The sequence below is a fragment of the Bubalus kerabau genome, chromosome 2 (genome assembly GCF_029407905.1).
Source record: "Bubalus kerabau isolate K-KA32 ecotype Philippines breed swamp buffalo chromosome 2, PCC_UOA_SB_1v2, whole genome shotgun sequence".
Classification (NCBI taxonomy): domain Eukaryota; kingdom Metazoa; phylum Chordata; class Mammalia; order Artiodactyla; family Bovidae; genus Bubalus; species Bubalus kerabau.
The window spans coordinates 125,540,719-125,568,533 of record NC_073625.1 but is presented as its reverse complement, the minus strand read 5'-3'; the positions used below and the strand labels follow the sequence as shown (position 1 = coordinate 125,568,533).

Here is a 27,815-nt window from a genome sequence, read left to right as displayed (position 1 = left end):
AAATGCATATATGTCCACATGCACTTTTATAATTTTGAACCATAACTGAATCTTCTGTGCTTTGTCTGTGGGTCGATTCCAAAAGCTGAAAACAATCAACAGCATTTGCATTATGATTTCTAGGTAAATATTGCTCAATACAGGGCTAAGTCATGTACTGTGGTTTCATTTCCTTTTCTAGGCTTCTGAGGTCACCACCTTTAAGCCACTCATAGGGGACTGAACTTTCCCTTAGCATCAAAATCTAGTAGATCCTTCTAATTCCCCTCTACTTGTTGAAAATCATCCCAGTTTGTTTGTTTTATTTTCACATGGAGCCTTTTGCTTGTTTTGTTGTTAATATTCTTGGATTTTGTGGTTGTATTCTTTTGATTGGGAGAAGAAAATCAAGTAATTAAGTGTTTTCTACCGTATCCTATATATCTTCCATCTTTCTAACCATTCTCCTGGCTGCTTGGAGTCTATTCTACATTTCTTCTTGAAGTTCCATCAACTTTTTCTTTTCTTTTGGAGTGGTTTCTCCAGATTTGTGTCATGATTTCTCATGAAGTCTTTTGTTTTTTTTTCCTGGAGTTTCTGATTGCCTTCTATTTAAACCCCCATGTCTTTATCATAGCTTCAGCTATTTCCAGGCTGACATGGAGACGTCCTGAGTCATGCCATTAGCTGTTAGTCATCATCATTTTTCAAAAGAAAGCATATTATTAAAATATTATCTACCAGTACTTTCTTATACTTCCTCTTACGAAGCAGTTTGCTTGCTATTTTCTTTTCTCCAATGAATATTCATAAACATTTTCAGGTTATTTTATAATTCTTATATTTTTAATGGCCACTTATATTCCATTGAGTAGAAGTACTATTTTTAAATTTAGTCATTTAAATGTTTTTGGACATGGATTATTGTCAATTATCTATTCTTCTAAATACCACTGTTATGAACATTTTAAAGCACAAGGCCTTTTTCACTATTTGTGTGTGTGTGTATGTTCTTAGCAGGGAAAGAAAACTGGGAAACTGTGTCATTGTCTTTGAGGCCATATTATAGTAACTGTGCTTGTGTTGGGTTCTAATAGGGACCACCTGGAATTTATTAAGAAACTTTATTTTTCTTTTTTGGGGCAAAAGAGCAATAGAAAGCAGGAGAGAAGCACCACCTCTGAATTGGCACATTGAATTTTCTTGGCAGCTCTAAGAAGAGTTCAGTTCAGTTCAGTTCAGTCGCTCAGTCGTGTCCGACTGCGACCCCATGAATCGCAGCACACCAGGCCTCCCTGTCCATCAACAACTCCTGGAGTTCACCCAAACCCATGTCTGTCAAGTTGGTGATGCCATCCAGCCATCTCATCCTCTGTCGTCCCCTTCTCCTCCTCCTGCCCCCAATCCCTCCCAACATTGAAGTCTTTTCCAATGAGTCAACTCTTCTCATGAGGTGGCCAAAGTATTGGAGTTTCAGCTTCAGCATCAGTCCTTCCAATGAACACCCAGGACTGATCTCCTTTAGAATGGACTGGTTGGATCTCCTTGCAGTCCAAGGGACTCTCAAGAGTCTTCTCCGACACCACAATTCAAAAGCATCAATTCTTCGGCGCTCAGCTTTCTTCACAGTCCAACTCTCACATCCATACATGACCTATGGAAAAACCATAGCCTTGACTAGACAGACCTTTGTTGGCAAAGTAATGTCTCTGCTTTTGAATATGCTATTTAGGTTGGTCATAACTTTCCTTCCAAGGAGTAAGCGTCTTTTAATTTTGTGGCTGCAGTCACCATCTGTAGTGATTTTGGAGCCCAGAAAAATAAAGTCTGACAACTGTTTCCACTGTTTCCCCATCTATTTCCCATGAAGTAATGGCACCAGATGCCATGATCTTAGTGCAATATATTGCAAATGTGATACTGCCTAGAAACCAACTGAGTATCATATCGCCCTTTTTGAGTCTTCTGGGGTCAACTATGGTGCTATGACTTGTGCCTGTGAAGTTCTTCTCACTCAAAAGCTTCCTGTGATAATTTTTCTTGTGCAAGTATTATTCAGCCTGATCACCAGCAACTTGCTCATTTCCCTTATTCACTGGAATTGTCTCTGAGTAACTGTTGGAAAGATCAGAATCCATCCCCAAATTAAAGAGGTGCTCCCATTGAGAATATCCTGTAAAGTCTACAACTACTTCTTCACAAAGTTTAAAAGGAAGGGATTTGAAGAGTTGGCAGGATTATTAGAATAAAGGAGCTACTGTGAAGAAATCCACAGTCACAGGAAACCTAAATTTTGATGTATTGATGAAACTGTCTTACTGTTTTATTGTCACCCTACAGCATGCATTACTCTAAAACTTCATCATTTGGCAGAAATTTACGTATTTACAAAGTCTATGTGACATAATTACATAAAAATGGGATCCTTGTTTTTGAAAAGCTTTACAATTCATTGACAATATTGATCACATGCTAAAGGACATATACTTAGTTGCACTATGAGGAAATTCTGGGCTTAATGAGTCACAGTCTAATTATTTTGGATAGTGGGTGATAATATTACATTGAAGGTGATGATGAGACACATAGATTCAGAATATCACAGCTTGGAGAGGATCTGCTCCAGCAATTCCATTTTAATATGAGAAAAAGGCGACTCAGAGGGAAGACGGACTCACTCAAGGTCGTACACGTGGTTAGTGGCAGAACCAAGTTTGTATTCTGTACTTCCTCACTTCTAGTCTATTGGTCTTTTCTTATATCCTCCCTTATTTAAAATGTTTTCAGTTTTATTTCCAGGTGTGTAAACTGCAGTTCATGGGGCTGGAAAGTAGAGAAAATTTCCATCATCTACAGAGATGCAGAATATTTAATAATGGAGAATACATTTGCTTGGGATGGAATCAGCAAGAACTTAAGCTCTGAGACACAAAGAATCTTTTCTGAGATGAGGGAAAGTGGTGGGCAAGTCAGGGTCCATTTTTAGGATATAACTGGAGCCAAGCTGTTGTAACTGATTCTGGGGAACTTGGGGGGTTTGTTCTTGGCTAAGATATTTCCATTCACTAAAACATGGATTCCACATCTATTGATTAAGAGAGTTGCATTTGATGGGCTGAGCTTTGTAGGCCTTTCAACTCTGAGTTCTGTGCATCTGTGATTCTGTGTTATGTTCTATGTTCAAGACGACTTGGGGGAAAAAAAGTCCCTGCTGAATCACTAGCAGCAACACCTGCTTTGGTCTGGCTGGGAAGTAGGTCAAAGCTTGGCAGACATGAAGATGTGGTCGTTTGCAGGTGTGAGCTCAGCCTGGGTCCCCCTTGTAGACACCGGCCACAGGAAGGATCTTATGCTCGGAGGTGGAGAAGGGCGGGTTTGTGGCTCTAGGGCTGTAGGAGATGGGGGTGATTGATAGGAGAAAGAGACATTTAGGGTGGGCGGGATGAAGGAAGCACAGCTGGTGACTGGTAGAAAGGAGACCCAACATTTATTGACTGCTTATCTTGTGTGGAACACTGGCAACTATTCTTTTTTAAAAACTCCTCCCCTCAACACACTGGGGAATAGGTGTCATCATTTGTATTTTAAGGGTGAAGGGATTGAGGCTTGGAGAGGTGGCCCTAGTGGTAAAGAGTCTGCCTTCCAATGCAGGAGATGCAATACCTGCAGGTTCCATCCCTGGGTTGGGAAGATCCCCTGGAGAAGGCAATGGCAACCCATTCCAGAATTCTTGCCTGGAGAATTCCATGGACAGACGAGCCTTGTAGGCTACGGTTCATAGGATCGCAAAGAATCAGTCTGAGAGTTGTCCCCTCACCCCCAAACCACACACAAATACCAGTGAGAGGGTCATTATTGGGTTTGAGTCCAAATCCTCTTTTCTTTTCACAGTCAAGCGTGCCTTGCTCTGCTCTAGGTGCTGGGGTATGGTGACAAAGGAGACAGGCAAGGTTCATGGCCTCATCTTGCTTGCAGTCTAGGGGGTTGGGACAGAGCAGACAAGAAAACAGACCCATGCTTTCAGGAAGGGAAAAGTGCTAAGCAGGAGAATACAGCAGCATTAGGATACAGTGAGTGACAGAATTGTATATTGTTTTTTGTATCCTAGTCTGTAAAAGTTGGAGAAGGCAATGGCACCCCACTCCAGTACTCTTGCCTGGAAAATCCCATGGATGGAGGAGCCTGGTGGGCTGCAGTCCATGGGGTCGCTAAGAGTCGGATATGACTGAGCGACTTCACTTTCACTTTTCACTTTCATGCATTGGAGAAGGAAATGGCAACCCGCTCCAGTGTTCTTGCCTGGAGAATCCCAGGGACGGGGGAGCCTGGTGGGCTGCCGTCTCTGGGGTCTCACAGAGTCGGACACGACTGAAGTGACTTAGCAGTCTGTAAAAGTATCCATTAAAGAAACACACTTACCCAAGGAAACCAGAGGGCTCTGGGGATTGAGATTCTTGAGGTTAGAATTCAGTTCTGGACCCTGTGACTCAGCTGTGTTACGTGGCAAAATCACCTCCCATCGTTAATATGGGAGAAAGTGATCCCTGTTCTTTCTGCTTCATTGGATGGTGAGGGAGGAGGAAGTGAATCAATTGGATGTGAAAGGTTTTTAAAGCCCTAATAGGTTATAAAAATGTAAGGAACTGTTTGTAACAGCTTTTAACTTTTTAAAAGTTAAACAGTTATCTTTTAAAGGGGTAAGTTCTTCTGTTGATTCACTGCCCTCGTGTACTTTGAGGAATTGTGTGCCCTTTGGTCCTTTTTTCATTCCTAGATGCAGGTCAAGAATGCAGGCCCTCGTGCAGTCTCAGGAGGGTGTGGACTGGATTTGTCAGAATCAAGGAATCATTGGAGTGGAGCAGAGGGCTGGCCTCGGGGTCGAGCCGTGGGGGATGAGGTGGACTGAGGGCGAGCAGCTGGGGCTGGGAGATGGATCCGGCAGCTTGCGGGAGGTGAGAGTGAAACTGATCTAACTCCAGAGCTGCACTCAGCAGGGCTGCTGGGCTGCAGGACTTAAGGAAGATCTATTATGTGCAAAGTCCTGGCTGAGTAGGGAGGGCTGTTGGAGACATTGTAAATCACTTCAAAGTTTGTGAGGAGTTTGCCCTGTGGGGAGTGTTGTGGATGCTGGGGAATCCTATGCTTCTGACCCTCAGGGGCTTCCTTACAGGTCTTGTTCCAAAAACTATGTAAATCATCATTTAGTTCAGGAGTCAGTTCAGTTCAGTTCAGTCTGTCAGTTGTGTCCGACTCTTTGCGACCCCATGAATCGCAGCACGCCAGGCCTCCCTGTCCATCACAAACTCCCGGAGTTCACTCAGACTCATGTCCATCGAGTCAGTGATGCCATCCAGCCATCTCATCCTCTGTTGTCCCCTTCTCTTCCTGCCCCCAATCCCTCCCAGCATCGGAGTCTTTTCCAATGAGTCAGCTCTTTGCATGAGGTGGCCAAAGTACTGGAGTTGCAGCTTCAGCATCATTCCTTCCAAAGAAATCCCAGGGCTGATCTCCTTCAGAATGGACTGGTTGGATCTCCTTGCAGTCCAAGGGACTCTCAAGAGTCTTCTCCAACACCACAGTTCAAAAGCATCAATTCTTCGGCGCTCAGCCTTCTTCACAGTCCAACTCTCACATCCATACATGACCACAGGAAAAACCATAGCCTTGACTAGACAGACCTTTGTTGGCAAAGTAATGTCTCTGCTTTTGAATATGCTATTTAGGTTGGTCATAACTTTCCCTCCAAGGAGTAAGCGTCTTTTAATTTTGTGGCTGCAGTCACCATCTGCAGTGATTTTGGAGCCCAAAAAAAGAAAGTCTGACACTGTTTCCACTGTTTCCCCATCTATTTCCCACGAAGTGATGGGACCGGATGCCATGATCTTAGTTTTCTGAATATTGAGCTTTAAGCCAACTTTTCCACTCTCCACTTTCATTTTCATCAAGAGGCTTTTTAGTTCCTCTTCACTCTCTGCCATAAGAGTGGTGTCATCTGCATATCTGAGATTATTGATATTTCTCCCGGCAGTCTTGATTCCAGCTTGTGTTTCTTCCAGTCCAGCGTTTCTCATGATGTACTCTGCATATAAGTTAAATAAGCAGGGTGACAATATACAACCTTGACGTACTCCTTTTCCTATTTGGAACCAGTCTGTTGTTCCATGTCCAATTCTAACTGTTGCTTCCTGACCTGCATACAGATTTCTCAAGAGGCAGATCAGGTGGTGTGGAGTAAGTTATCCTTATAGATAGGGGTGATATTTATATGTGTGTAATTTATATGTGAGAATTGGACTATAATGAAAGCTGAGTGCTGAAAAATTGATGCTTTTGAACTGTGGTGTTGGAGAAGACTCTTTGAGAGTCCCTTGGACTGCAAGGAGATCCAACCAGTCCATCCTAAAGGAGATCAGTCTTGAATATTCAGTGGAAGGACTGATGTTGAAGCTGAAAATCTAATACTTTGTCCACCTGATGCGAAGAACTGACTCATTAGAAAAGACCCTGATGCTGGGAAAGATTGAAGGCGGGAGGAGAAGGGGACAACAGAGGATAAGGTGGTTGGATGGCCTCACTGACTCAATGGACATGGGTTTAAGTAAACTCTGGGAGTTGGTGATGGACAGGGAGGCCTGGCATGCTGCAGTCCATGGGGTCACAAAGAGTTGGACACGACTGAGTGACTGAACTGAACTGAACTGAATTTGTATGTGTATAATTCAGTATGTGTACTGAAGGAACACCAGCTCTGCCATGGGGAACCTTTTTGTTGCTGGACCACAGTGAGATTCAAAGGACCCTAAAAGAGGGATTAGAAAAGCTGAGGTGGGATGAGGACATTTGGAGGTCAGGAAACAGAAATGACATATTTAAATATTTTAGCAATCTGTCTTGTCATATCTTTGTGTACTGGTGAATATCAGCTTTGCCTGTGGTTGTTCAGTTATCTTTTACTGTCATCAGTGTGATAATTGATGTGCACACGAAGCACAGAGGAAGGAATGATTAGAAAGGTTTCACGGAGTCAGTGATGCATGAGTTGGGTTTTGTAATATGAATAGAATTTTGACAAAGAAGCTTTCTAGAAAAAGAGGGAGCACATGGGTCAGAACACTAGTGTGTAAAACAGCAGAGGACATGACTGGATGGTTGAGGGACTTAAGAGATTTTGGGCCAGGTGACTGAGCATAGCAGTGCCATTGAAAGAGCAGGGAAGAAAGGGGGAAGGCAGCACATCTATTTCACCCTCTCCACAAGAGGAGGGCAAGGATACAGGGGCGGGGGTGTGTGAGGTAGTTCTTAGGTTTATTTCAGGCGCAGCGGTTCCTCCTTTATCTGTAGGCAGTATGCTCCAAGACCCCAGTAGGTGCCTAAAACCATGGATAGTGCTGTGTTTTTCCCTGTAAATACATATATCTATATCTGTATCTGTATGTATAAACTTCATCTATGATAAAGTTTAATTTATAAATTAGGCCAATAAAAAAGGAACAGCAATAATAAAATAGAACAGTTATAACAGTATGTTGCAATAAAAGTTATGTGAATGTGGTCTCTTTCAAAATATTTTGTCGTATAAATTTAATGCCTTTTCCATCTTAACTGAGAACTTATCACGCACTGTAGTGATAACTTTTGTAGTTTGAGTTGCGGCAGCTAAACTAGCATGGGTGTCATTTGCCTTCTTCACAATTTCATGTGTAGAAGATTTGTTCTTCCTGTAGATCTTAGCGATCTCAGCATACAATGATTATTTTTTATTACATGGAGAACATTTCACCTTTTCACTTTACACATTCTTTTTGGTAGATCTGAATCGCAAGCATCACTACTTTTGCGCTTTGAGTTATTATTATATAAAAGAAGGATGACTTGAACACAAACGCTGATACTGAGATAGTAGATCTGATAACTGAGCCAGCTAGTAAGTGACTAAGCAGCAGGATATGCGGGACGAAGGGTTGATTCACTCTTCAAGGGATGACTGAGCGAAGTGGCCTGAGATTTCATCATGCTTCCCAGCATGACCCTCAATTTAAAACCTATGAATTGTTTATTTCTGGGATTTTCCGTTTAAATTTTTTGAGCCACGTTGACCTTGGATAACTGAAACAGCAGATAAGCAGGGAAGATGGTAGTCACTGACTAGGGCCAGATGTAGGCCTATTGCAAGCATTGTCTCTAATCTCCCAGGAGGGAAGGATTTTTATCTTTCTCCACTTCATGGGTTAAGAAGTCAGAACTCAGCAGGTAGCTTGCACGGCATCATACAGTGGGAGGAACAGGATTGAACTCGAATTTGTCTGACTGCAGAGCCTGAGTGGTCCACCCCTACACTGTGTCACTGCTGTGCGAGGAACAGGTGGTTTTTCTTGTAACTTGTAACAAAACTGGAGGCATCAGTGTTCTCATCAGCAGAATGGGGATCAGAGTCCCTGTTCCAAGCATTGGCAGAGCTCGGGGAACAGGGAACCTGGCTCGTGCCTTCTAGTCCCCTCAGCCTGACCGTCTCGGGGGTGATACTTCAGTCTGGCTCTTCTGTCATCCCTGAAGCTCTGGCTTGTCTTCCCCTCTCCTGAGACCTCCTCTTGAAGGTGACAGGCAGTGTGCTGATCTCATGGACACTGCATATTCCCAGTCTTGTGACAGGGCTTTCTCAGAGCAAATCAGTAACTTGGTTCCTGCTTAAGATTTGGCCTCTCTTGTTGCTTGACTTTAGAGAGAGAATGTGTTGGTCTTGTGTCCTTCATATTTCTTCCTCTCCGTCAGTGTTTGTCTTCTGGAACCCCTCCCCCAACAATAAAGCAAGGAGGACAAATAGACCCAACTGAGGGCAGCATAGGGTGGAGGGGAAGAGCCCAGGCATTGAGCCAAATGACCTAGATTTAGTTCCCAGCTCCGCCACTGTGTGCCTCTGTGTCTGCCTTTGCCTCAGTTTTCTTGTCTGTAAAATGGAAATAACGATAACAGCACTTATTTCATAGGGCTTGTTGGAAAGGTTATATGTGTTCATACTGGTAACACGCTTGGAAAGTTGCCTGGTACATAACAAGTGTTTGTTAATTGACAACAACAGCACCATTTTATAAATGGCCCTGTCTTCTATGGTCAGGATGTACTACTGTGTTCTGGTTTTTCTTTAAACCCCGGCAGGTAGGGGCACTTCTCCTGTGTGGTCAGCACAGAAAGGTTCACATGTGTGGTCAGGTGGAGACTGGCTGTGATGGCTGGTTTGCAGAAGAACTTTACTGGCTGTGGAAAATGTGTGGCTGAGAAATACCAAATAAAACAAAGATTTGTCTTTTGCTAGTAGAACAGAGTTTACATTAGATGGCATTTACAGCTTAGTTTATGTATTTAAAATTTTTCCTGGTATAATACTCTGCAACCTGTGAGCCAGTAGTTTTATCTGGCTGGGTCAGTCAGTGGGTAATTTTTAATTTGGCTTTTAAACAAATCAGGGAGACAACAAAAGATTTGGATCCTGACCAACAGAATTTAAGGCTCCCCTGTGTCACTCACGCAGAGTGATTCCATTGGTAACCCTCTCTCCACTGCTCTGTCCACTCCCTCTTCTCCATCCAGAGACCTCCACTTTGTCTTCTTGTTCTTATTGTTTCTTTGCCACTAAAATTAGGTGCTGGATGGTCAGATGAGCTCCTTCATGTCTGGGGTCTGTGAGTGGCCCTCATTCTTGGTCAGGTAGCTGCAGAATTTTGAAGGAAGTTTTTGTTTGTTTGTTTAATTCAGGTTTGTGGATGGTGACCCTGGTCAACTAAAGAAGCAAATTGATCATCTTAATTTTTTTCTCTCCATTTGGCAGTTGTGTCCCTAAGAAATCTTCATTTCCGCTTCACACCTTTTCAAATCTCCCCCAGTATTTCTGTGTCTCATGCTCAAAAAGCTGAATGGAACCAAATACTTATTACCATTCTGCTCTTGGAAGTTGGGTGGAGACTTTAACTGTTACATTTAAGTGGTCAGTCTAATGCAAGATGTTTTCTGTGTCCCATCTGTAGAAAGGCCTTGGAGCCCTCAACCATACCATTTCCCATGCTTACTCTAGTCCTGCCCTTGCACTTTGAAATCTCTACTTAAGGCTGATGATCACATCTGTGATTTTTGAAGGGAGAAGGGAAGAGTAGTGGTGTTGGAAGTTAAAATACTAATGTTAATGTAGCCACGCAGTTAATTGTTTTTTTCCGTGTGCATGTAGGTGTGATTGAAGTTTATAATATGGTAAGTGCTTATGGTATGTATTTATAATACAGGGAAACTTCTTGGAATACCTTGCTTCTGTGTAGTACTTTAGTGTTTTGCTATTTTGAGTTTCTAATGAGTGTATGAGATATGCATAGTTGGCGTTGTATTTTTATGGTGGAGAAAACAGAGGCTCAAAGAGGTAAGGTAACCTGCTTGAGATACATGTGCATGGTAGGTCTACTGATCAGTGTTTGACAGAGTTGTTTTGCTCTAAGAAAATTAGAGAGACTGACAGTGTTTTTGAATTTCTAAGGAAGAGAGGAAGTTTAGAAGGAATGGAAGTTATGCTGTTTATATTAATATTAAGCTATCCCAAGGCCCCAGTCATAATACGCTTCAAGACTGGAAATTTAAAGTGCTGTTGATAAAGGCAAAGAACCATGGAGACTTCACTAAGTTTTCTCAATTTTATGACAGTCCATCCGTCTGTCCTTCCATCCATCAACTGTCCATTCATTTTATCATATTTAAAAAAATACAATATGTCACCCTCCATGCTGTGTTCTGACTGATTGAAACAGAATGACATGTGCCATTGAGGATTTAAAATGTGGTCCAGTTCAAATTGAGGTGTGATATAAGTATAAAATATCAGATTTCAAAGGTTTAGTATATAAAAAAAGTAAAACATCTTATTAATGGGCTTCTTAGGTGGCGGCTGCTGCTGCTGCTATTGCTGCTAAGTCGCTTCAGTCATGTCCGACTCTGTGCAACCCCATAGACGGCAGCCCACCAGGCTCTCCCGTCCCTGGGATTCTCCAGGCAAGAACACTGGAGTGGGTTGCCATTTCCTTCTCCAATGCATGAAAGTGAAAAGTGAAAGTGAAGTCGCTCAGTCGTGTCCGACTCTTAGTGACCCCATGGACTGCAGCCTACCAGGCTCCTCCGTCCATGGGATTTTCCAGGCAAGAGTACTGGAGTGGGGTGCCATCGCCTTCTTAGGTGGCACTAGTGTTTAAAAACCTGCCTGCCAGTGCAGGAGACATAAGAGATGCAGGTTTGACCCCTGGGTCGGGAGGATACCCTGAAAGAGGACATGGCAACCCACTCTAATATTTTTGTCTGGAAAATCCCATGGACAGAGGGGCTTGGCGGGCTACAGTCCATGGGGTTGCAGAGTCGGACATGACTGAAGTGACTTAGCACACACACACATCTTATTAATAAATCTTGTGTTCATTATTTATGAAATGAATATGGGTATATTGGATTCAATAAAATATATTATTAACATTATTTTTGCCTGTTCCTTCTTGGCTTTTTAGAAAGGTGGCTGCTGGAAAGTAACAAATTGTATTTGTGGCTTTCATTATACATCTACTGGGCAGCACTGTTCTCAAGCTTATTGCCTAGTGGAAGAAGTAAGACATACACTCACTTACCCTTCTCTGATAACATGCCATGCCTCTTCTTTGCTTCTCTGTCTTCACAGTTGTCTCTCCTCCTTTTGGCATCTTAGCCCATTTCAGTCTGACCTAAGCAGCTCTTGTGCAGGTCTATGGGGCTAAGTTCATTTCTTGTTAGCACTGCTCTGGTCTGGCTTCTGTGGTATGGTCATTCTTGACCATGCTTGCTCCTTGACTTACTTCATTCTTCCCCTGCATCTCCATCTGTCCTCATGGTTTCTTTGCTGGCCCTTGTCCCCACTCACATGCAGAGCTTTGTCTTCAGCTTCCTTCTATGTTTGTGTGCTCATGACCCTTAGGGGGTTATACTGGGTTTGGACCTCCTGAATCCCAGACTTACATATGTCAGTGCCTTTTGAATGTTCTGATTGGAAATCTTAATGTTAGCTTTGTCTCTTATTGATAGCGTTATTACCTTGCTGATTGATAGCAATGTCTGTCTACTTAGTCAATCAAGCCTGGAAATTGGGACTCATTCTGGATGCTTCCTCCCCTTACTTCAGCTATGTTTCTATTCATCCTCAGACCTTCCTGCATCAACCATGGTAACTCCTCATACTCAACCATCTGTTGTTTAGTTGCTCAGTCGTGTCTGACTCTTTTGTAACCCCACGAACTATAGCCCGCCAGACACCTCCATCCCTGGGATTTCCCAGGCAAGAATACTGGAGTGTGTTGCCATTTCCTTTTCTAGGAAATCTTCCTGGTCCAGGGATTGAACCTGCATCTCCTGTGCTGGCAGCCTTGTTCTTTACCACTGCGCCATCAAGGAAACCCTATATTTACCTACTAGAGGTGAGTACACCCTGCCTGCCCACTCCACTTTTGCTGCCCTGCTTCAATTCAGACTCTCGGCATCTCTCTTCTGCAGAGTTTCAGTAATACTCAATTAACCTTTGTTTTCTATTGTCACACTCCTCCATTCCATTCTCTGTTCTTCCAAAGTGATTTTCGAAAAACATACACATCCATTCATACCAAATCTCGGTTTTAAAATCCTTTAAAGGATTAAAATCTTTTCTCGTTGAGGGTGAAAATCCAAAACGCTTGCATGAGATAGAAGACTACTGGGAATTGGGTCCCAGCCTCTTTTCATCCTTATCTTACTCATCTCAGAGATCCTGTGCTCCTGGAATATACAGGGGATTCTCTGCAGCCTCCACAACTTAACACAGTTTCCTTGTCAAAATATCGCTCCTCTCCCACCTTATCTGGATAGCTCACAGGTTCCTTTCAAGATTTTGCTCTGATATCACCTCTGCTTGGAATGTACCTCTGACCTCCAATAGTCCCACTTTCCCAATCTTTGCGATTTATTGCAGTTGGTTGCCTTTCCTTGAGGGCAAAGGTTATTTTCCTTTCCGTTTCTGTATCCTCAAGTCCAAAATAAGTGTGCAAGTGATGTAAAACAGGGTAGAGATAAGGCATTGTGGAAATTGGATGGCAATTCAAGGTAGGTAGGAATGGGGGCAGGGAGGGCCCCAGGAGAAGTGTCATTTGAGCTCCACCTTCAAGTCTGGTGGCATTGGGTTGGGAGGATGCAGAGGACAGATGCCCTGGTGCTCATCATCACTGTGCTCCGTTCTACAGCACATAGGAATATGGACGGACCCCTGAGCAGGACCATCATCAGCAGAGTAAACTAAGGAGTGTAGTCTCGGGAGTCCGTCTGGCCCAGTGTCTGTCTTTGGTCCTGAGCTGGACTCTAGAACTCAGCAGAACCTCCTTCCCCCTGGGCAGGGCCAGCATGGCAAACCGGTGCCCCATCTTTGCTCATGATCTGCCCAGGAGAAAAGGAATGCAGGAAGGTTGCTTGAAGTTTAATCTTTACTTCTCCTTTGAAGCTGCCTTTCTGGAGAGCAGAGAGGTGACCTCAACGGCTAGAGCTGGAAACAGCAAAATGAGTCATTCCAGGCCCTAATGAGGTGCCTGAGGGACCCTTCCTGGGAGTGAGGGTCAGGTGAGGTCGTGCTGTGCCTAGGGTGAGTTTTGCCTCGGGGCTCCAGGCAGCACTGGAGCAGAGCTGAGCTAATTTTACCCACAGGAGCTGACTGTGCTGAAGGGCAGGGCTTATGACATTGGCTTTATCATCCTCTGATACCCAGAGAGCTCCCAAGGTACAGCCCCGTTATGTCTGGACTGCTTTTCCTTTTCCCGTTTAGTACCTTTGTCCATTAGGTATGCATATTAGGAAGCAGGACGCTGAGGTGCAGAGCTGTGGATTTGGTGGGAGGCCACGCAGCAGGGTTTGGATTCTGCCCCCACCCCTCACTTATTAGCCACCTGACCTTGGGAGAGTTACAGAATCTGAGTCTCAGTCTCCCCATTTGTAAAACAGGGCTTAGACCTGTGCCCTAAGATTGCCCCTAGGTCACACTCTAGGTGATTCTTAGTAAGCAGTCATTGTGTGCCAGTCACTCTTGCAGCTCGTTTGTTAATAGTGATCCACCGATCCTCTAAACAAACTTTGAGGAAGGTTAGTCTATTGTTATCCCTGGAGAACCCAGGTGGTTCAGTGAATGAATCTGCCTGCCAATGCAGGAGGCAAGGGTTCCATCCCTGGGTCAGGAAGATCCCCTGGAGAAGGAAATGGCAAACCACTCTAGTTTTCTTGCCTGGAGAATCCCATGGACAGAGGAGCCTGGCAGGCTACAGTCCATGGGGTCACAAAGGTCAGACACGACTGAGTGACTGAGCATGCACGTACATTTGACAAATAAGGAAGCAAGGGCAGGATCGGACCTTTCTGGAGGCCTCCTCTCTGGGGCTGCCAGAGCAGATGGCCAGGTGTGTAGCCAGTATGCCTTTGAGGTACAGAAGGATTCAGCGGCAGATCTGGAAAACAAAGAGGTCAAGTCAAAGAGTTCTCAGGGAAGAGTCAGTAATTGTGCCATAAATGTACTTCATTTTATATCAGTAGAGTTTCTCTTGATCCTAAGCTAGTTAATGACACCTGCTGCTTATTTCCCTTTGGTCTGTTTAGCTCATCGCACTGAAGTGAGGTGTTTTTTCCCTTCACAGAGGCAAAAGAGAAGGACTAGGTATACACAGACATAGATCTCGAGCAGATCAGAAATAGATAAATGGATGGTCAATTAATTGATCTATTTTTCCCCCCTTCTTGTGTGTATCAGGCTTAAGTGCAGGAAGGACATTTCACATACTTTAAATGGAAAGGGATTAATTCACGGAAAGAGATGCTAACAGAATTGTTGGAACGGTTGGAACAGTGGGAGCCAGAAGAAATGGACTTTAAGAATTTATTCCATAGTCACAATCCAGGGAGAAGGAAGGTGGGATTAGGAAGCCCCCACGGAGACCGCTGTTACTTTTCTCAATATCCTCATGCTTATTGGCAGTACTCCATTATCAAGTGGAATGACATTGTGACTCATGATTCCAAGGTGTTGCTTGCCCGAAGAAATAGCAGTAGGAGAATTTAGCCTCTCTTCCACCTTCTAAGTCTCACATAAGTACATCTTATTCCTGGAATCTGATCTACTAGTTTCAAGGGAGTATGGGAAATGTAGTTTTTGGCTGTCTTTTCTGTGGCACAGGAGGGCCCTTCAGAGGGGGTAAGGGAACTTGGAGCCAATTGAGAAAGTATATTAACCACTGACTGTCATTTCAAAATACCCAAGGTTATTATCCCCAAATATTTAATATGTACAGCTAATTCTAATACTATAATATAACTGATAGAGTGTTCTACTTAATATTTTGTTTATTTAAATAAAATGAATAGCATTAATATACCTGATATACTTAATATCCCTCAAAACAGGTCATTTGTCCAGTGTCTGAAATGAATTCTCCTTAGTATTGACAGCAGTGGTTGATTTGTAATTTTCCAGCTCATTTTAATCTCCTCCTGAGAGTAATGCCCTGGACAGTTGTCTTGTTTACATAATTTGTGCATAAATGTTTATTAAACGCTTACTGTGAGCCTGGTGCTGTGCTAGATTTGGCACTGTGGGCAGAGATAAGTCACAGATTCTCCCACTGGGAGCCCTCCCTGGAAAGAGAATTTGTCAAGTGCATAGTGAGAACAGTACGAGGAAGGCCACGATCCATGTCCTAGATAGCAGGCTGAGCAGCCAGAGGAGAGAGACTTCTGGCTGGACTGAGAAGCAAGGGTGGTTTCATGCAGGCTGACGGGGGCGGTGCATCCCGTTAGGGGCTTTGTGCACGTGGGGCAGTCTTTTCTGTCGTGTCAGTGCTGGGGGCCAGACCACCATTGTCCTTTAGTGATCAGACCCAGAGATGTTCGGTAATCCATGAGACACCGGAAATGACGGCCTTTCTTCAAAGATTGATCTCGTTCCAGCTGAGAGCTACCAGTAGGCCTTGAAGGATGTGTAGGTTATCTTTATTTGATATTGGCTTGGAAAAGGGTAGCAGGTGAAGCATAGGCAACAGAAGCTAAGAATTCAGTCCGAATAAGGCAAAGAATATGTGCTGAGTGGCATTGGGAGGGAGTTTGTGGTGGAAAGAGAAGATTGAATCTGAGTTATTGAGAAGCTTGAGGTATTAGATAAGGCACTTGGACTTATTCTGTGGCCATTTAGAAACCATTGAAGCTATTGGTGCAGGGTTCTCAAGAGCAGAAACCTAGCTTCATCTTATTGCTGTGGATTAAAGAGATATCGGAGAATCCCAGGGATGGGGGAGCCTGGTGGGCTGCCGTCTATGGGGTTGCACAGAGTCGGACACGACTGAAGCGACTTAGCAGCAGCAGCAGCAGCAGTGATGCTTTTGAATGAACAAATGTACTGTACAAGTTGTGCACAGGAGTTGGACCAGTTGCTCCTTGACTTTGGCAGATCTAGGTTCCTGTGGTCCTGGGAGAGCCTGGCAGTCAGCATTTGAGCTTTAGGAAAACACACAGCGATAGCGGCGTGCTACCCAGAAGTCTGGATGTGGATCCAGACGCGAGTGCTGTGGTCAGGCAGCAGTTGTAGTTGCCCATGCTAAAGAGAGAAGCTAGAGTCTTCAGAATCTTGAAGGAGAGGGATTCTTCCATTGCCCTCCCTTGTGAAGCCTACAGGCCATGTAAGATGCATACTGCGCAGTCCGCATTAATGCTTGTGCATCTTGAGCTTATTAAAAATCGCCAATCAAGCCAGCAATCTGCTGACAAGGTTCACGCACTGTGACCGTGACTGCAGTTGTTTTTGGGAGCAGCCTGCTGTCTGTGTGGTGATGCTACCACACGGCGCTCCCTGAGCCATCCTGTAGAGTCCCGGTGGCTTACTGACACTGCGGTCAGTCCCTGTTCCTTCTTGTGGGATGGGCGTGGGAGTTTGGGAGGGAAAGCTTGGGATAGAACTGACCAAAGACATAAGATGTTACCCTTGTTAATTCCCCTCTAAGGCTGCATTTCTGAAATCTGATGAAAGGGAGAGAGAAAGGGGTGTGCAGATATGTGGGATGACCTCAGAGCCCTCATTTTGTGGCTCCAAGAAGGAAAGCCACGTTCCCAGGGCCATGCAGTGAGCTGGCTGGGAGGTCGGCCCTTTTTTTATAGCAGGGTTTCAATTGCATTCATCTTTTGCGGGAGAGTGTAGTGTGTATGGACTCTGGTGCTAACCTGTGCTTGGCTATCAGCTTAGCTATTGACTATATTCTGGACTCTCAGGTTCCTCGTTTATAAAATGGGTGTCATGGTCATATCTTACATTAAGTGTTTAAAAAGGTGCAGCATGTGAAAAGCTTTGTTGACTGCGAAGAAATACAGAAATATTTCTGTGATGTGGATGTTATGGACCTGTAATTGGTGGGACCATCTTTAAGAGAAAGGATGGCGCAGTGAAGACACTGCAGCCTACACCCTGATCACAGAACACTCCCGGGGCTCCTCTTCCCCATGTTACAGTCAAGAGAGCTTGCACTTAGATTTGCAGACACAGGTCTAGAGGGAAGCATGGCTAAATCTTAGAGTTGGGAGGAACTGGGGGCATACTCTTGCATGGTATCCTCAATGACAATATCATGGGAGATGTGATTGGAAAGATGGGTTGGGGGCCCATGCAGGAGGCCCTGAGTGCTGGCCTGAGGGAAATTGGACATTATTTTTTGTGCAGTTCAGAGCACTGGTGAGGGGTCGCCTGGGAAAGTCATGATGAAATTGGGGGTTTACTTGGCAGCACCTTCAGGATGTTCAGGGAACCTGGGGCAAAACTCAGGAGAGAGATAGGGAATTTTGTAGTTGGAGCAGGGACCTCAAGGTGGGATGATTCCCAAGTTTGGGGGGCATTCTAAGTTATTTTTTTCAGTGGCTCAGCTTTTTATTTTAGGTTATAATAAAAATGATAATAGTTGTATAAATTTAGAGCTGTGAACCTGTCAAGAGTTTTCACACGCATTAACTCCCTGGTTCTATATAGCATCATGAGGAGGTAGAAGGTGGGATTGTTCTCATCCTTTCTTTACAAATAAGGAACTTGAGGCTCAGAGAGTAGGTGGGATTTCTCAGGTCACCCAGCTGGTCGGTGTGGAAGCCAGGTGCTAGGATGCCAAGTCTGATGCTTTGTCCTATGCCAGTGATCTGGGTCAGTGGTTTCCCAAACTCACCTTTTCCAACCTGGATATCTTGGTTGACATCCTTGGAGGCCTGAGATGGCCGTGGGTTTCAAAGTTCCCAGAGACAAGATGTAATATTTTCAAAGATGAGGTGTAGGGAATTTGGGACAGGAAATATGTTCCTGCCTTTAGCCCTTTGTTGCCATCATATTGTTTGTGTAGGTGGAGATGTTCATGAGAGCAAGGAAGGAAAGAGATGGGCTTCTGCCACTTGTTGAACATCTTTTTTGCCCTGGATGCAATGCTACTTTTTTTTTTTAAATCTGTGGACACACATATATTTATAGATGTAGTGATCATAACATAGTATTTATTGTTGTACTCTGCTAAGCCACTTAGGTGTTAATTCTCATAAAAACCTTATTAGGTGGGTAAAAATATTCTTTCCTATTTTATAGATGAGAAGACTGAGGCTTAGGAAAATTTAAATACCTTGCTTCTGAGAACACAGATCCTAAATAGATTATCTTCGAGGTTTTCTAATTTGAGCTCTTTCTTCCCTGCTATACCAGGTATTGCATGTCTCACTGGTAAAAATGTAGAGCTGCTTATCAAGGAGGTACATCTCTGGCCTCCCCCTTTTCCTGTCCTACCCGCTTCCCGCTTTTAGTAGCTGGCCCAGATATCTGTCCCTCCCATCGAGGGGGACCGTTCTTAAGTCTCTTGTCCTGTATTATGGTTAGCCTTTCTCTTCCATGCTCGTGAGCTCCTTGAACTTGTCTGCATCTCAGAGTCCTTTTTTGTAGCATCCCTGAAGATGCAGGCACATGCTCATGGTGAGAATCACACATCTATGCAACAAATTAACCGAGTACCTTCCTCCAACATTAATCACAAAGAAGCAGATGATAAAATGCAAATCCAGAAAACAATTATTGAGCTGTGTGTGCATCAGCCTTGGGAATGGATTTCTGGGGACCATCTGGGCCCTCCATAAATGATGTGCATGACTTGGATCTTTGCAGGAATGGAATAGAATCCTGATGACTTTGGTGAAGGCCTGAAGGTAGCCAGACCCCCACCTGTCCTCTCAGAGCCTCCTGCATGCCCTCTGGCCCCGGTGACCTGCAGCGGGACCACTGGAATGGAATTGGGCTTCTCTGCAGCCTGGGCTGCCAGCATACCGGGCTGAGCCTCTGTGAACTGGGCCGGAGGTTTAATGGGCTGGAGATTTCTTTTGGAATCTGCAACTTGAAATATCCTGTACTCTTGATTAATTCATGCTTGGGAGCTTCCTTAGTGCTGTCTGGTAAATAGCTCCGTACCATACGTTTATTTCTCTATGGTCTTGAGGAGAGACTGGAGCCTGTGTTTGTAACAACTTCTCCAAGGAAAACATCGCAGGTCACGTTTTCGGAACTGAGGCTCTGAATGGGGGTTGGAGTCTTCCTAGTGCTCATCTCTATCATTTGCTTGTAGCCAAAAGGGGCGAGTTTGTCTTGAGTTGTCCTGTAGATGTTTGTGATGTGGCGGTTGAAAATCTGACAGTTGCTGCTGAGTTTCAACTGCATGAGTGAGTAGTGTATAGACAGAACCCTGAAAGGACATCGAATCATTTCCCTTCAATTCCCAGAGCCTTGCTGTGTCTTTGTCTTGAGAATGACCTCAGTGCTTTTTTGTGTTTACAGTGGAATGCACAGTCATTGACAAGTAATCACAATAATCCTCTACACTTTGGTAACGTGTACGTGTTTTCCAGAGGGTTTTGCTCACATTATCTCATTTGATTCTTATTACTGCTCTGAGTGGTAGACAGAGGGGCTATCTCTAATTTTCAGCCTCTAAACTGAGGTTTAGAAAAGTTAAGCAGTTGGCCAGAAGTTGTACATTTTGTATGTAGAAGAATTTAGAACAGTAATTGTAAATAGTCCGATTCAAATCAACATCCTTTTCACTACTTGCTGTTGGTGTGATCTTTGGAGTATACTTACATCTTACTTAGCCTCACTTTTCGTATCACTACAATGGGTATAACCCTCCAGGGATAGTTGTCAGTAATGATGAAATGAGACTGTCTGGAAAAGCACTTACTAAACAGTAAAGGATGTGATAATGTGAGGCATCATTATCACAAGTACCTTGAATTCAAAGAGTGCCACGTCAGAACAATGGCAGAAAAGAGCATTTTTCCCCCTATTTTGTAAGGACACTGAGGTCTAAAATGGTGTTGGCGGTTGTCAGGGATCACGAGCTCCCAGCCCTGTGATCAGCACATTGGCCCTGGTGCCCTGCCTGCAGGCCACTTTGTTATCCTGAGAGCGCTGGTGTTGGCAGGGTCCTCTTTTCTTACAGAGCTTGTTCTCAGTGTTCCTTGGAACAGTCCTGTATCCTGGAGACAGTTTTGGGTTGGCCAGACTGGAGAGCAGGAGTGGGGAGCTGGGGACAGGATCTGCATTCCTGAGCTTCGTCCACAAAGGGTGGAAATGTGGTGTGGCTGATGGCGTTGAGGTGGATGAGGAACTGACCTCAAAGTCTGTTTTCTGTCTTTTCTCGTGCAGAGTGGGCTGCTTCGCATTAACACTTATTGGAAAAACCCAGAAAAGATGGCTCTCAAGTTGGCAACAAATACTTTAGGAGTTAGTGGTGTGATATGGTCAGGAGGCAGCCCAAGGGATTGAAGAGTGAGATCTTGGATAACTTTATTTCTAAGTCCATATTCAATTACAAAAATTCCAAGCCTATGAGACAGACAGAGACACAGGTTGTTTGTATGGTTCTAAGAGGCAGAATAAGGAGCCAGAGTTTGAAGTCCTGGGAGCCATGTTTATTTCCATATAAAGAAGAACTTTCTGCTGGAAAGATGGAATTTACAGCTGCAGAAGATACCGATCTCCACCTCACTGGAGACCTCAGGGATGCCTTGAGAGGGCTCAATAAATAGGAGAGACACTGGGCTCAGTGGCCTTTATGGTCTTTTCTTCACCTAAGATCCCAGAGCCAGTGGTTCTCAGGGGTCAAGAGGAAGAAAGACACATCTACATTAAAGAATGAAGGGTTGCTTTGTGAATATGGAAACCCATCTCCAAATGCTACTGGAAGAATGGAGGGTAGCTACAGACCTTTCATTCTGATTTTCATTCCTATCCTGGTGGCTGCCTCCTTGCTCCCTGGTTTTCAGAGTTCTCAGGCCATTCTTGGGCAGCTATAAATATTTTCCATGGGATATCTCTTTCCTCTGCTGAAATGCTCCTGTTGGGATATTGGCAGGAACTCTGAGCTCCTGAAAAGATGACAGTCTTTCTGCAGAACCACCAAGTCTAATGGTTGGTTTAGTCTCAGTTACAAGCGAGGGACATCTCCTTACCCTCTTCAGGCCTACTTCTGGGCCCTCCTGGGAGTATTGCAGTGGCAAGAATTCTATGCTAAGTTCTGGTTCTGACATGTGGCAGGTTTTCCGATCCTGTTGCCTTACCTCGTTTACTTATCACTTATATTTGTGTTCATTCATTAAATATGCAATAAATAAGAAATACTTGCCATTTTTTCAGGTACTTGGGCATGCTTGCAAAAATAGAAAGCAAGTAATCAAAATAAACATCAGGATTATTTTGATAGGCTAGTAGAAGCTGCTTTTAGATCTGACATAGTTGGACAATTTGGGGATGTCTATTCAGTTTGTAGGTGAGAGAATATATAGTGCAGGAGAATGAATTTGTGCAAAGTGGGAAGGAGTGACTGATCTGGGTGTGAGGCTTGGGTCCTCTCATTCCCTGGCCAATGCTGTTTATTGCTTGATGGTTGCCTGCATATGAGTACAAGCAGCCTCATACTGAAGGCCCAAAAGCCAGTAAGTGGGTGATAATTCTGAACAATGGCTCATCTGACTTACAGAAAGTCTTTACAGCCAACAGTAGGGCAAGATCATGCTAAGGAGTAGAACCTCTGGGAAGCCAAGACATGGATTCCTTCTCTGAGCAGACCCCAACTTCCCCATACTGCCATTTCCCCAGCATCTCATCTCTCTTTCTTTTCTCCTAATTCAGTCTGGAGTCATTTCAGATCAGATTCATCCCTAATTGACTTCACTGGCCCAATTTAGTCATCAGATACTTTTCAGGACCTTGGATTGGAATTACTCTTACAAACCAAGGGAATTACTCTTACAAATTAAATTGGGCATGTCACCCTTCTGTCCCTCTCCCACGGTGTTCTCCTGGAAGTCTAGTTTTTTTCCTGTGTCTTCTTGCCTGGTGCCTTTGTTCTATGAAGAACTCATGCAAAACTAAGTTCCCAAGAAGACTCGCAGCCCAAGGGAGTTAGGAATTGGGGTGTAAGGGTTGTTTGGGGACTCACCTGCCATCAAAAGAGCTGCAAGCTGGGTTTTTGATGGTCTCTTCAGATGCAAACCTCCCCCACCCCCGCCGAACAACTGCCCTTCACGCAAATTAATAAGTTAACTTCATAAATGTACTTGTATTCTAGGTGGCCCCATTCCTGAGATGAACTTAAAGCCTTTCAACCCAGCCACTTCCCTGTCCTGGCAGGAGAGCCTTTTTCCTGTAACAGGAGAGCCTATGGAACAGCTAAGACTACTTCTTTGGGGGTTAATCATTCACTCCCAGTAAGGAATTCTGTCTTTAGTGGGGCATGTTCTTCAAGTGCCAGAGGCGAGAAGGGTGATTTTTCTGACATCCTCCAGGCTGCTTCTCCATATATGGAAATGTTTACCCACCACACTGATCTATTGGAAGGGAAGGAGGTGACTCAGGGTTTAGGAGAAGCAGGATTTGAATTCTTGTTTCCAGAAACAAAGTTGCCCCCCTCCCCCCTCCCCCTCCCCCTCCATTCCTTTGCCCCTTGTTCTGGGAGCCAAGGAGAGAGTGTTTCAGTCCTTCCCCTCGGGCCTGGGGACCACCTCCTTGCAGTGGGACTCAGGGTGTGTGAGAGAGAGTGAGTGCCAGTGGAGGGCCGGCTGCCTGTGGGGCCTGACGGCGCGTGAGTACATCAGTACTGCCAGAGCCAGTGGCATCTGCGCCCGCAGACCCTGGGCTCAGAGTCCGAGGGCTGGCTGGCTTGGGCGGTGATGGGACGCGGCTGGGAATGTGGCTGCTTTCATTTGGGGAGTGGACGGGTGCTTCCCCAGGGGAATACTTCTCACAGTGGGATCTAGAGATGCACTCCGACTAAGGACAAATTCTATTCATATATTAAAAATTAGACAGCTGTACCTTCTACCTGAGGCCTAGGTTAAGCTGGGGAGAAGGATAATTTGGGAGTGCTGTCCTTGTCCGACAGCTGGGACTAGAGCAACAGGCCAGAGGGGATGTTTATTAACCTTTGGGGAGGGCTAATTTTATCTTGAAAAAGCAGAGCTATGGTTGGACTTAAGAGTACGCAAAAGGTTGCTGTGGAGCACTGGCATGACATCCAGTCTGCAGTAGATGCCCGGTGTGCGGGACACTGTGTAAATGTGATGGACTGTCAGAGCTGGAAGGCATCTTAGGCATGATTTTATTGATCTGTTTCATTTTACAGGGTGATGGTGGGCAGGGGAGGCCCAGGGGCTCACCTGCCTCCCAAGTACATGGCTGGTTAGGGAGATTAGAATACAGGTCTTTTCACTCTCAGTTCTTCTTCCACTGCACTGAAGCTGCCCCTTAGGCAGAGGCGGAGAAGATGCCCATTTTGCAGATGAGGAAATTAGAACTCAACATGCCAGAGGTGCACACACTTACTGATTTCATTTGTGAGAAATTGACAGCTGGAACCAAGTTCTCCCAGGTCAGATCTCTTCTAATCATGTTACATAGAGTTAGAGCCCTGTCTTAGTTGGTTTTAAAAAGTTCACTTTTTTTTCCTTCTTCGATTTCTACTTACCTTTCTCTGCTTTCAGTCATGTGAATATGGTTTGAATGTGAGCTGCTTCCTTCTGATCTGCTTTGTTGCCTGAATCTCTTGTTTTCCTGAAAGAGGATGATAGCTTGTCCAAGAGGAAGAACTGAATAGCGAACGCCTTTATTTCAATTTCTTCTGTGGCACTGAAATTCTGCACGGGCCTTGAAAGAAACTGATCAGGGCTTTCCATTTTAGCCTCTACCAGTATTATTAAAGCTGCAAGAATTTTGGAGTGTAATTCCCCACCACAGGTGAGTGCTGACTCTCAATAGATTTTAGACACACACACACACAAACTTCTTTAGCTTTCTTTGATGTGACAGCAGCATTTGACAGAGACCAAGAGGGCACCACCATGTTACAATCCCCCAGATGCTACAGAGCCATAAAGAGTAACTCTTTGCAGTCAGATTAGTTTCTGATCAGCTTGGGGGCCCTCCTCTAACGCAGGAAAGATGATCGAGATGTGTTTTGGAGAAGCACTTTGATGTCGGTGGCATTAGGTGGCAGATCATAATAGAGAGGAGAAAGTGCTCGAGACCTGAGTCTGTGTGGTCAGTGAGAAAGGGAGGGGAAGCAGTTCTCTAAGCTTCTCTGAAGCACTGGGGAGGTGGGGACTGGCCTGGGACTCCCAGGGACACACAGGCACCCTGTTTCCTCCTTCCCACTTGTGCATGGGCCTGGTTTGTAGGCTCTGTTCACCAGGTGGGAGGAAGCCACCTTGAAGCCTGATGGCTTGGGATGGTTTCCCTTTGTGACGTTGCCGATGGGCACTGAGAGGTTAGGGTTGATAGTACCAATGGGAATACTATCCCTACAAACAGGGAGAACTGATGTGCACTGGCTGCTCCGTGGGTGCCGAGCACCAGGCTGAGCACTTGCCCTACACTGATTCTCCACGATAGCTACCTGTGAGTAGGTACTATTTTTTGGTATGTATTTATTTTTTAAAAATTTTATCTCATTGAAGTCTGGTTGTTTTACGATGTTGTGTTAATTTCTACTGTACAGCCAGGTGATTGAGTTGGCTCAATTTTTCATTGCTTTTGATTTTGGTTGAATACACATAACCGTTTTTACTGTCTTGACCATTTTTGAGTGTACAGCTCAGTAGTGTTCAGTACAGTCATATGTTGGTCAATCAGTCTCCAGAATGCTTTTTATCTTGTGGACTGAAACTTTGTTTCCATTAAACATTTACTTTTCATTCTCCCCTCCCCCAGCTCCTGACAACCTTCTGTTGTTTGTCTCCGTGGATTTGACTTCTCTAGGTATCTTTGAAGAAGTGGAATCGTACAGTATTTGTCCTTTTGTGATTGGCGTGTTTCACACAGCATAATATCTTCAGGATTCATTCATACTGTAGCATGTGTCATAATGTCCTTCCTTTTTATGGCTGAATAGTAATAAGTTGTATATATACAGCACATTTCATTTATCCATGTAGGTATTATTTCTTACCTCAGTTTTATAGTGGAAGAACCTGAGACTTTGAGGCTTTAATAAGTAAGTTGCCCAGCATCACTCAGGCAGTAGTGGAGCTGGGATTTGAACCCAGGTCATGTGGCTTCAGAGTGCATGTGACCAGGAGGAAGCAGTTAGTAGAATTCAGATGGCAAGAGTATGAAAAACCAGGGTGATTCTCTCCTGGATGGCAATACCTTCTCACATAGTGTTGTGACATTTCAGTAATCAAGTATTCCTAGGGACCATATGTACACAGATATTTTCCTCTGGTTTATATTGGCTTCTGGGTAACTCAGAGCCACATGCGAAGCCTATATCTAGCAAATGGTATGAGACGTATGGCCCTTATCTTTTGTAACCCTTGTCCTTTTCCTTCACTTTATTTTTCCATCTCCCTTCCCAGTTTTCTTACTTAAAAAAAAAAATCACAAGCTATGTACATCTTTTGTCAGGTAGTTCAGATTCTTTCTGGAACAAGGCAGAATATATACATGAGTGACATGTTGTCAGATATTTTTGTTATTTTTATGGAAAGACACTAAAGGTGGGATCTTCTCATTTGACTCTGCTGCTGATTCAGTGTCTAACTTGAGCAAAGATGCATGCACCTTTCTGAATCTCAATTTTCCTTCCTGGAAGATGGGGCTGCGGTTGATGACAGCAAAGGTTTTTTCTACTCAAGGCACTCCACATGGTTTATCTCCTTTTGTTCTCCCAGTACTCCCACAAGGCAGGTGCTGTTGTGCCCTTTTTACTTGAGAAAAATAAGGGCTAGAGAAGTGGGAAAGTTCTCCTAAACTCCTGTATCTCCTAAGTGCCAGCATCAGTGATCCAGGATGTCAGCCACAGTACTCGCCTACTGCCTTTAAGCAGCCTTTAAGGTTTCTGTCATCTGTGGCATGCATTCATCTACATTCATCAAATTGTATTAAATCTTTATTGGGTTCCCACTTATGTGCCTCATACTGTTCTGGGCATGGATCCAGTACTGGGTTTGAATGAAGAAAAAGACACAAAACAAAGATCCCTTGGAACTTACATTCTAGAGAGATATGTGGAGGAGGCAGATGATAGATGAACGTGTAAACAGCAGAGAGTGATAAGTAACGCTGAGGAGGGTTCACGGAGGATGCCCTGCCTATGAGGGAGTGGAGGAGGGGATGATGTTTAAGTTGAGCTCTGAATGCTGGGGAGCCAGCCATGGGCAAGTCAAGGGGGAGAGCATTATAGGCAGAGGGCAGGGCCAATACCAGGTCCGTGGAGTGGGAATGAGTTTGTATTTGAGGAACAGAGGAGCCCAGTGTGCCAGGAGGGTGGGCTGCAGTGGGGGAAGCATGGGATGAGGGCAAGGCAGGGGCTGGGATGTGTCAGTGAGCTCAAGAAGGGGCTTGGACCTCAGTCGAGTGCTGGAAGGCATCGGAGTTACATTTACCAGAATCACTCTAGCTGCCGTGGGGGAAGTGCATTGCCAGGAGTAGAAGCAAGCAACAGCCCAGGGTCACAGTGATTAGGAGGGTCCAAGTGGGACCAGAGAGAAGCGAGCAGATTTGCTCAGGACATGCTTCCGAGAGATTGTCTCCAGGATGTCAAGACCAGTCTCCTCCAGAGAAATGTCAGGTTCAAGTGGCAGGAATCTGAGAGACCCCCACGGAGGCACAGTAGGGGTTCACAGCCTGGCAGCTGGTTTGGACTAGGAGGTTCTGAGTACTCTCTGCTTTGATGTCTAGCCTGGAGCTTCTGGCCAAGGACTGGAGGGCAGTGGCTTCCTGCCTCTGACTTCCTGGCTGAGGACTGCGGGAGCTGCACAGCACAGCGAGCTCCACAGTGAGCCCAGCAGGACATGCTGCTTCCTTTGCTCTCTCTGGGTATTTGTATAAAGCATTCTTTCCCATCAAGAATAGAGAACATCCAGAGTGATGCTGACTTTATGGGCCATATTTAACATAGTGTTTCCCTTTGATGTGTGCTCTGTTCTTGCAGACACTACTGCCTTGCATAAACTCTGTGGTGAGGAGCCTTCAGCCGCCCTGTCAGATGGATTTAGAAGGCTTGGTGGCGGCCCGGAAGACCTGGCGCTTCAAAGCCCTACTTTGCCTTGGGGACCCTCGTCCATGGGCACCCCCAGCCCTTTTCTTTTATTTGCATTTGAATTCACACTTGCTGGCCCTTGCCTCCTCCCTGTAATTCCTTTTAATGGGCTGGGCTTTCCTGTGAGTACTCCAGTTTTCAGTGGAGAAACTGGCCTCAGAGAAGTTGGGTGATAGAGGCTGAGTCACAGAGAAT

General features: G+C 44.8%; 1 protein-coding gene across 17 annotated transcripts in view; it reads left to right on the top strand.

Moving 5' to 3' along the window:
* The window catches only part of LPP (LIM domain containing preferred translocation partner in lipoma), a 757,468-nt gene that overhangs the window by 34,612 nt on the left and 695,041 nt on the right, over positions 1-27,815 (top strand). For 4 of the 17 annotated variants that reach the window (XM_055568742.1, XM_055568740.1, XM_055568755.1 and 1 more), the window contains one exon: positions 12,343-12,443. The exons of 10 other annotated variants lie outside the window; for them this stretch is intronic. The gene's annotated coding sequence lies outside the window, so the exon portion shown is untranslated. Of the gene's footprint in view, positions 1-12,342; positions 12,444-23,045; positions 23,166-24,260; positions 24,317-27,815 lie in introns of those variants that run through there. 3 more of the 17 variants (XM_055568744.1, XM_055568748.1, XM_055568739.1) reach the window with 3 other exon arrangements.